The sequence below is a fragment of the Bacillus rossius genome, chromosome 7, assembly GCF_032445375.1.
Source record: "Bacillus rossius redtenbacheri isolate Brsri chromosome 7, Brsri_v3, whole genome shotgun sequence".
NCBI classification, from domain to species: domain Eukaryota; kingdom Metazoa; phylum Arthropoda; class Insecta; order Phasmatodea; family Bacillidae; genus Bacillus; species Bacillus rossius.
The window spans coordinates 62,901,309-62,910,455 of NC_086335.1; the positions used below are offsets into that span (position 1 = coordinate 62,901,309).

At 40.8% G+C, this 9,147-nt stretch overlaps 1 protein-coding gene across 2 annotated transcripts in view; it reads right to left on the reverse strand.

Moving 5' to 3' along the window:
• The window catches only part of LOC134534190 (sepiapterin reductase), a 36,888-nt gene extending 31,748 nt beyond the window's left edge, over positions 1–5,140 (reverse strand). Inside the window, exon 1 of one of the 2 annotated variants that reach the window (XM_063372348.1) lies at positions 4,949–5,140. The gene's annotated coding sequence lies outside the window, so the exon portion shown is untranslated. The remainder of the gene's footprint in view (positions 1–4,948) is intronic. The other variant, XM_063372349.1, reaches the window with a different exon arrangement.
• Positions 5,141–9,147: the final 4,007 nt, after the last annotated feature.

The following is a 9,147-nucleotide window of genomic DNA, read 5'->3' on the forward strand; positions in this document are numbered from 1 at the left end:
AAATAATATTACTTACGTTTTCTAATTGTTTTTTTAACTGTTGTAAAGCACAAATTATAATTATCTATAGTAAAATATAATTAACTGCATGTTTGTCGAACATTTTCGTGAGCACACCGAGACGTATCTCACGGAACAGTTTCTGCAACAGCACGCAGACGGAGACGAACCCGTACTGATAACCTCGGCAATGCTGGACTCTTACGTTCACGGTGCTCCGCGCGACCAATAGAAGCAAAGTATTTGGCTGCGGTGGTTGCCATGTTTGTTTGTGTTCTAAATACGTTAAAAATTGTTTCAAGTACAAGAATATCTAATATTCTTTTATTACTCTGTCATTTAATTTTATTGTATATGTCAGAGGTGCCCACCCCCCCAAACACTATCACTACCCCCCCCCCCCCCCTCTAACCTAAAGATGCGCCAACCCCCCCTCCCAATCGAAATTTTTTATGCCATTTTCTCAATGATTTACTCAATTATTTTATAATATTATACTTTTTTAATATTATATTTTGTCACATTTTGCATTAATTAAAACTGGTTTTCTAATAATAATTTTGGTCATATCAGGTAATATTTCCATCCTGAACCCACAGATGCCAAACTGCTTTTGTTGAGGAAAGTGCGGGGTTGCCAAATTGATTTAAAAGATCCCTTTCAACTACCTATCAAAGCACCAGAAACGTATTTTAACATTAGAAGTTATAAGTATGTAAATAATATATACATTTTTCTCGTCTTTTAACACCCCCCCCCCCCCCTGAAATTTTAATGACGCAGTCTGCGTCGTTACCCCCCCATGTGGGCACCCCTGTATATGTAAATTCTGCCCGTACTGTGATCTAGAAGCATAATATTATTTTTAATTAAATTCATAATTCGTTACCTTAAAATTCAATTTCATTGGTTGCCATTTGTTACGTTTCCGTACATTTCGGAAGCAGCAGATGCGAGAGTGAAATGTTCCGGAAGATCCATTTCCATTTGCGTGGTCCGTCTCCGTTTCCGTGCAATTATATAACAAGCTTAAAGGTTTTTAATTTTGTTTATCTTTTTAGTCGCTTCAAATAAATGTCTTTCACTTACGTCTGATCACATTTTTAAGTTTAATGTTCGATACCAAAATCGAGCCAGGCACGGACGTGCAATTAAATACGTTAGAGAAATATGAAAATAATTTATTCAATATGTAGAGACCGGGAAAATTCGCAAATTCATTGCGCGTTAGGCAAAAATTTAAATGGTTATAATCCTCTGATGCCTATATTGGCTGATAACTCATCTGGAGGATTTTGGACCAATAAGAAACACCCAACAAAATCTGTAACGGATCACAGGCTACTACGCTGGGACGTCTCCCAAGACAGCATCCATGAGGGGGTGACGCGTGACCGAGTAAACGCAGAGCTTTGGAGTCCATACTGCACGCCATTGAACCAGAGAGTTTTTTTTTTCCGGTACCTACCAATAACGCTACTTGACTACTCAAATGATTAATACATTCTAAACTTTAATGATAGTCAAACTAATTTATGTATATACAAGATAAATCTCCACCAAGTCTGTTGGGAGCGTCAGAACGGAGAAATATTTGATGGATGTGTGGATCGTTGTGGATGGTTCGGCTTGTTGACGGACCGAACCACTGCTCGAGTCACGGGTCCGGGAGACACGCCGACGCGTTGGGCGCGCCCCAAGAGCAACACGAGAACTGTCGAAGGCAGGGAACCAAGTTACGGTCACGCAACCCCCGTGAAATACCTTGGAGCCGCACGCAGACCGCCGACATCGCTGGCCGCTTCACTCCCGCGCACTCCGGCAAGACATGGGCGCGCACTTATTGTTTCGACACGTCTCGGATCAGCCTAGCCCTTTTTTTTTTTTTTTTAATACTTAGTTTATTTGTTGTTTCGGTGAGGAGCACTCGCCCATCCTCGAACAGCACGCGGTGCCCGGCGCGGCAGACGCCTCTGCACATCCTGGCGGCGCGGGGTAGGACCTCGAGGCCGCGACTCGTCGGGGTCCGCGAAGGGGCCGTGACTGCAGCGCGGGGGACCAGGGGGGGAAGGAGGGGAGGCGTCGGGGCCAGCGGGGACCCCGCTCCGTGGTTGGTCGAGCGGAGGTGGGAGAGCTCCCAGGGGCCGTATTGGGCCGTTCTGATCAACTCATTATGGTCTTTGGTGTTTGTAAGCTTCATATTTTACTGAAGTCTCCCTGTAACTAAGTCTAAAATATCACGCTCTAAAAATCATAACTTAATTTATTTATATAACCTAAAGTTTCGTTCCTACAATGCCGCCCTGCGCAGTGTGTCATCTCACTCATGTCCTCAAGAAATCGCCCACATCGGTTGCAGATAGCCCAAGGAAAAGAAGTGACTTCTATCTTTATTCACCGCAATGCCCACAGCAGCATATGGGTTCGAGTCCCTACCGCGATCCCGTTAGAGAAACAAATTTTAACACCGCCTTATAAGTAACCAAGTATCATCCTTTTCACAGACATCCGCACATGAACTCTATTTCACAACAAGAGGCAGTGGGCGGCACTCCGTGGCCTGGAACTCCTCACAGGGGCTTGGTTCGATGCTGGATTATGGCATCCGGACCACGAGGCCCGCAGTAGCTATCATGACAATACACACACATGCAGCACACTGTGTCGCAGTGTTGTCTGACTAAGCAAACAGTCTGAGCAGAGGCCTTTCCAGAGAGTTGTGTTCCGAAAACCTCTTCTTCAAGACGCACACGTTAGCTGCATAGGAACCCACGATGATTATTTTTTCTACGTCATAAATCATATGTTAAACATCCACAAAGTGAAAAAATAAACCGACTTTTAAATCAAATTATTTACTTTTTTTGTTTAGTTTCCATGGCAAATACGAACTATCAAAAGATGCGCGTGGAAGAAATTTTTTTTGTTCCATTGTTTTACAATTTTAAGTTATAGGGTTGGCGAATTTTACTTTCCCTTTCATTCCCTTTGATACCATATGGCAACACAAATTTTAAACCTCTCTTGTGAATGCAAATATAAATATAAATATAAAGGCAATTCTGTTTTCCAATGGTTGCCATATGGCCACATCCTCAAAATGTATATACGTTTTATTAAATTTATTTTTTTAATATAATTGTAATTCTAGATATATATTCATCCGTATTTTACCTAAGAATATTTTTTCTATTTTAAATAATTTGGGAATGAAAGGGTTAAATCAACTGTAGCCTATTTGAAGTGTGACTCCAAAAGCAAACCATTTTTTTGTGCGGAGTTGGGGGATGGGGTTGAAGAGAGACAGAACGAGTGACGAAAAAAACAACTGTAAACAACCTGTATTTATAATAAACGCGAGGACGCAGAACGCAATTAACGCAAGAAAACAACGACCTGTTTGACGACGTCATGCATCTTCCGCGCTTTTACAACCGACTGTTGTTTTATTGCGTTATTTACGTCATCGGACTTCTTTGAATAGTTCATGTTTATCATGAAAGCATGTTACATTCTCAACAATGTTATTTTAAAGTGTTAGTCGCTTTTCACTGCACGAAAGTTTTACGAGTGGAAACATGGATAAGTTATGACACTGACTAAAAATACTTTAAACAACATTACTGTGCATATGTTTATCTTAAAGATCAAAAAGCCTTCCTGCATAATATTAACGGAAATACCCAAATGTTACTGATGATTCGCTTAGAAAACATTTTGATAAAAATTTATTTCGCCTCAACGATTTTCGCAGTTAGAACAATTTGTGGAGCAGTGTTTATTATTAGTAGATAGATTTATATATGTAGAAACACGGGAGTAGATCGGGGGGGGGGGGGGGGGGGGGCTTGTTTTGGAATCAAGGAACCCTTCACTGAGGGCTTATGAAAATATGTTTTATGGGAAACTTTCTGTATATTTTGCAGTTTTCTGCTTATGTACAGATGTGTAATTAAGTATGTGCATAAAAAACTGTTAGTTTTTAATAAATGTAAACGGAAACATTGTTAAATTAAACTATCTTAGCAATGCATGTAAAGCACAATGTTTTGCACCGTGGAACAAAAAATAATTCACTTGTACCACTGGAATTCTACTGAAAAAGTATATATTTGGTGAAAAGAAGTGTTCCAAAAGGTTTTGAAGACGCAGACGTTATGGGCACAGAAGGTCACAATGTTGTCTTCATTAAACACATCATAATTATTTTCACCTGTTCAACTTTTGTACAGTGAAAGAAAATAACACTTTTCAATTAAATTATTGTTTTCACGATAAACATGAACTATCACCAGAAACACGGGGTAGAAATTTGTTTTCTACCGTTTTACAATTTTAACTTATAGGGTTGGTTACGCCTTGCGACTTGCGTGATTTATAAACGAACGTGATTAATGTGCTGGTTGCGTGTTGCGTTACTGCTTCGTTACGTTCCTTACGTAACGGTGAACAATAACATTTTGCACAGAACATAGTGGACTTGATAGTATCATTACGACACCGAAATTGTTGTTTATTTTATTTTATTTTTAACTAAGAATCAATATCATATATATCGTACGTCGAATAGAATTTTTAACGTTGACTTTCAAAATAAGAAATTCACAAATTCGTGACCCAATTTTTTTTCAATCTATAGTATTGTTTTAGGTTTTAATTAGGATGAGTTCAGCACGTTCTGCAATTTATTTTAATACAAAAGTCTAAAACTGGAACGAAAAAAAAAATAGTTCGTGATTCGTTTAAACGGATACGTGTTAAATAAAAAAATAAGTTGAAGTGCGTAGAAATGAGTGTGCAGAGATATATTTTTCAAAAGTGAATTTCCAAACGCAAAAGTCCGCCATACGACTGAACGACCAGGGTAGTTTTACCATCATAAAAGTTTCATTTGGCACAACAACAAGGTTTGGTACGTCCGCTAACTTTTACAGACGTGACTACGTACGGGTTTGCGTTGCTACGCGCGGGTCCGCGACTTCGCGACACATCGACCGCCGCGCCGTTCCGTTCTCACGAATTTGCCGCCGCCGAAACGCCGCACATCGGGAGCTAAGCGGTCCAGGCTCGGAGCCGACAGCCGCGAGCCCACAGGACCGCCTGCATTCCTGTCGCTGTGCGCACTGCCGGGGAACAGGTTCCTATCGCGTCAGTGCAGCCCGCGCTGACGTCAATGCGACCGTCCGGTGACGTCACGCGCGACCTTTCCGCGGCGGCGCGTGCGTCACGCGACAGCCAGGACCCCCACATGGCCCGTGCTACCGTTGCTATGGCAACAGGGCCCATGGGTCTAGAGGGGGCAATATACCTTTTTATAAAGAATCCTCGATCCCCCCTAATGGAGCGGGGGGGGGGGGGGGGGTCCGGGGGTCCTCCGCCGGGGAAAATTTGTATTTCAAGGTGGAAAATGGTGCTATTTAAGCAGTTTTATTATCTAAAAATTGATTACACAGCACTTTCTTTGCCCCCGTTTGCCCCCACTTCAAGGTTTCAGAGGGGGGGGGGGCAAAATACCCTTGCCCCCCCCCCTGTTGTTGCGCCCCTGGCTAGGGGGCCTGCGAAGGAAAGAAAAAAAAACTTAAAACAAAAAAGTAGATAATTTTTAATTGATCATAGAAAACAATTAAACAGTAAGGCCTTAAATTTGGTTACCGATGAAATATTACACCAGAGTAATATATGATTCGGAATATGCTGTGCGTACAGAACGTGTCTGAATCCACAACTGCGAGTAACGAAACCACCACCAATTGACGTGACACCGTGCTGACGGTGCAGAACACTTACGCTCATTTATTTGCCATTAATCAAAATAAATTTACGTTGACAATCGAAACACTGACTTGAAACTATTTTTAATGTGTTTTAAAAATAATTGTGAAAAGGTTTAAAAAAATATATAACTAAAACAATGTACATAAAGGAAAAAAAAACATTTTTTTATCTCTGTTAGGAAAGAAAAGGGCGTGGGGGGGGGGGGGGGCATCATGACTTCTAGCAACGGGGCCCACAGAATGATGTGGGGGGCCTGGGCGACACCTCCTCCAGCAGTGTCGGAACATCAAGTTGCTGGGCGTGTGCGTAGCAGATCGTGCGCACGACGCATGCAAAATCGGTTTACTATTGAATTTCAGACCAAATTAGATTTTTCGTTGAAATTAACTTTTGGAAGTAATACTTCTTCTGCCGCGTTATGAAAAAAAAAAAAAAAAAAAGATGAGAGTGAATTTTTACGATGCGCGCGCAGCATGCAACAAAAAATTATTGGATAAAAAAAAAGGCTACACGCAAAAAAAATTGGTTGTTTGTAAAGTCGGTTTACGGACGATAGTTTAACGTGACAACGTCATAACAAAACATTGATGAAATGATTGCATACTTTTATGAATAAAATTGAATCATTTTTATTGAATTATCACTATTTTGTATGAATACAAAGAAGGAGTGAAATGAAATCTACAATTTAATTGATAAATTTACTTTTATTTGCACTCATTAATTCAAATATGTTTATTACTTTAACGAAGAAATTATTTTAACTATAACTTTTATACATGTTTGCTATTTAACTTCTTCCAATCTGTGTTATTCCGTTAAGGATAGGACGATGATAGGAAAAGTAGGAAACAAATGGGAATGTTTCATGTTTAATGTGCCTCGAAAAAGTCAAATCGATGGTTGTTCCAATCGAGTGGAAGAGATATAGATGCGGCGCAAGCGTACAATGGGCGTAACGGGACAATGTGCGTAACGGGACAATGCGTCATCCTTTTTCGTGCGTGCAGCCGGCGTTCATCGATTTATTAGACGTTGTCACGTCAAAAAAGTTTCCTTTGTATCAAATACTTTATACTGAATACTGGTCCATATTGTTTCTTAACGCGATGAGCGCCGATAAAGTGTTAGTTAGGCCCGGTCCACACGAACGGCCAGTGTGCGGGACGGGAGCCGCGCGGCGCCCGCATAGCAGTTGCGTGGTGCAGTCCACACGAGCGGTCAGTGTGCGGCTGATGTCTGCGGGCATTACCATTTTGGAGTTCAGTCATTAGATGCAATGGATGCACGCCATAGTGCAGTACTTGTGTACGTAGGTATTCAGGTGTTAAAAATAAGAAAGTCGAATCTTAAGTACCTATTGGGTACATCCCATAGTGAGCAGTCGTTTGTTACAAGGAACTTTTTATTGCAAGAAGACGAAATGAAATTTTTAATTACTTGTGAATGTCGTCTGCAAGCTTTCATTAACTGCATGAGACTGCAAAAGCAAGATACAAACATGAGGCTGGCTATACCTACAATGGAAATTATGGCTTTAACGCTTAGTTAAGCGTGTTTCCTTTTTCTTGTACTAACTTGTACTAAATGGCCATTTACATATCGCAATAACTTTCTTAGACAATACAGGTTTGTTTTAAATATGAGAAAGTTAAAAATATAATTGTATTGTAGGTGTATTTATACAATTCTATAAATATTGTTATGTACAGTACGCACTGGAAAACAAATATGTCCTTAAGTCTGAAAAAATTCTTTCGCACAGCTATTCACGTACAATATAAAATTAAAGATAATAAATATGAAACTTGATATTCAAAGTGTATATTTATGGTATGCACATTAGGAGTAATCCGAGAATGCAGACAGTTCGGTGTCACATGGTGACACGATGGAACTACATGAAGTGAAAAGCCGATTTTCTGTAAGCTCGCTGTTTTGGCTTCCTTGTATTTGTGACAGATGATGGGTATACATAGGTTTTGCACTTTGTACCTGGAGGTGTCCATACATAGGTGTTGGAGGTGGGTGGTACACACTTGTAAGTGGTGTCTGGAAAGCAGAAATGTGTTTTGGGTGTGCGGAAGTACTTTGCAGTGGCTACATAGGAGCTGTATTTAGGGAATCAATTATTTGACCTGGTTGCAATGTTGCCCGTCTAATTTTTTGGAGTAAACCAGTTTCTGGTCTGTATACACTTCAACATCAACTTTTTTTACGTCAGTATGATTCATGGTGGAAACCAATTCTTACTAACTTGACAGCACACACAAGACGGTTCCCCCGCAAGACTGGCGCGACCGCTCGTGTGTACGACTCTGTATCTCACAACAACCCGTAACAAAGTTGCGGCTGCCGCGCGGTGCCCGTCGCGCTATGGGCAGTGCGGGTGGCAGCTTCAGCCGCACGGCTGCCGCACCGCTGCCGCGCAGTGCCCGCCCTGTGTGGGCTGCTCTACCTATCTTACTGTCCGTAACAAACCGTGCGGGCGCCGCGCGGCTCCCGTCCCGCACACTGCCCGTTCGTGTGGACCGGGCCTAATAAAGGATCAGTGCTTGTCCAGGTTGTAAAGGTTGACAGTGTATACTTGATTGTTTTAAGCTCGGTACATGCCGGTCATTCGTGTGTAGTGCTGCGATCGTTGTATACCCAACACTTTGTGTATGGTTTGGGTAAATTTTCTTAAATGCACTTGTAAATTTTGAATTGTTGAAACGTAAGTAACAGTTTTTTTTTTTTTTTTTGCATTTATGAGTAGCTATGAGGATAGGGCTTCGAAGGTCGATCTCTTCAGGTCATCGTTTATGATAGATTACACAATCGGCTACGGAGCACGTCGTAAAAGCGCGCCACTGTACGCGGGTCTCCCCGAGGGCTAGGAGTTACGTGTTACGAAATGCTCCCTGTCTAGGGATTTACATGTTGTAATTTTGTTAGGGGCTAAATTTTATAGTGGCTCAAGATTTAATCATTAATAAAGTGCTTAAAATGTATTTATTAATTTTTGTAACGCTGGAAATATTAGAAGTAAATTATAATGTGTTATAACTATGATGTATAGGTATTAATATAATGGAAAATCCGTTATGATTGTTTGCACGTGATTATAGCCTATAAAGTAACGCCTTCAATATTTATATTTTGTTGACTATGCAATGCCTGTAAACGCGTTGAATAACCTATACATGTTTGTTATATTTATGAAGTAGGTATGTTCATAATCAATGGGAAACTTTCAGAAAGTCGTCGGCTCCTTCCTGTAATATGTTCAAGTATTAACGTGATTCGTTCGCATTGTTTGTTACGTGTAATTGAAAAAATTCATACCAAAAATATTTGACTTTGAAATTTAAAAAAAAGAGACCAGAATGA